This window comes from Belonocnema kinseyi, chromosome 6 (genome assembly GCF_010883055.1).
Source record: "Belonocnema kinseyi isolate 2016_QV_RU_SX_M_011 chromosome 6, B_treatae_v1, whole genome shotgun sequence".
Taxonomy (NCBI): Eukaryota; Metazoa; Arthropoda; class Insecta; order Hymenoptera; family Cynipidae; genus Belonocnema; species Belonocnema kinseyi.
Genome location: NC_046662.1, coordinates 79,809,900 through 79,811,410, shown reverse-complemented (window position 1 = coordinate 79,811,410; position 1,511 = coordinate 79,809,900).

The following is a 1,511-nucleotide window of genomic DNA, read 5'->3' as shown; positions in this document are numbered from 1 at the left end:
TTTCCCAGTAGCAAATGTGTGCTACATCGAATGGGTCAACTCGAGCCTAACCTAAAAATAAATCTAACCTAGCCTAACCTAACCTAACCTCACGAAACACAAAGAAACTGATTGTGTTGTCCCGTTGTGTTTGCGGTGCCGTTTGAATCAGCTTGGACTGAGAACCGTACGCTTACATAGCTATACGTGTGGTTGAATTTCATTCGGCTAGGTTAGGTTAGGTCAGGTTTTGTTAGGTTAGGATAGGTTAAACCTCTATGTAGGTTAAGCCGAAGCTGAATGAAACGGTACCGCAAACACAACGGGACAACACAATGAGTTTAATTGTGTTACGTGAAGTTAAGTTAGGTTAGGTTAGGTTTTTTTAAGGTTAGGATAGGTTTGACCTCTTTGCAGGTTAAGCCCAAGCTGATTCAAACGGCACCGCAAACACAACGGGACAACACAATTAGTTTAATTGTGTTTCGTGAGGTTAGGTTAGGCTAGGTTAGATTTATTTTTAGGTTAGGCTCGAGTTGACCCATTCGATCTAGCACACATTTGCTACTGGGAAAATATGCTTCCAGAGCATTACGCGTAGTTCAATAAATTTCTGTTGATTCAGGTTAGGTGAGGTCAGGTTCTGTTGGGTAAATTTATGTGAAGTAAGTTGATATCAGGCAAGGATTGATCCTTCACAGTTGTCGACATGTTTTTAAAGTGAAAATTTGCATCACTGGCATTATTTTGAAATTTATTTGCCTCAGTGCATTGTTTTTCGTCATTTTTTGAGGTTATGGCTCAACCATCACGTGATGGGTGATTTTTGATACCGAATTTAAATTCAGCGCCCCAAAATCCATAGGAATACGTGTGTCTTGTTACCAGATCCGTACAATTTTTTCTGTGTAGCTGTGTTGTTAATCATAAAATTTAAATTATATGTCAAAAGTCGAAACGTTATATGGAAAATTTGAAATCAGAAAAATCTCTATATTTTTCAACAAAGTATATTTGATACATTTTGAAACTATAAAAGGCATTTTTTTCTTTTTTATATATTTTTGTATGTAAGCAAATACTGTTGGTAAAACTATGATTGGGTAACCAAGATACAGAAACTAATCGTATAAGGCTGATCATATGATAAGCAATGACATAATAAGTACTGCAAAATAAATAAGCAGCCTATAAATTATTATCCAAATCAACGCATTAGGATAAATCATAAATAAACTTTGCAAATCAATATGTTCAAATGTGTAGAATTTTAAGTAATCTACAAAAAATGATTTTCATTCTCTATGAATTTGATAAAAAATCTCGAATTGTTTTTAAAAATTAGCAATGTTGTGAATGACTTTAGTAAAATGTTAGAATTGTCGACAATTTTTTAATAATTCAAGCGCAAAAAATGCTATAAGTTAATTTAGATGTTTGCATCTTGGCAGATGACAATAAACAACAAATACATGCAAAATATCCAAATATAAAGAAAAAATTTTCATGAAAATTAACATATTGAACTTCTT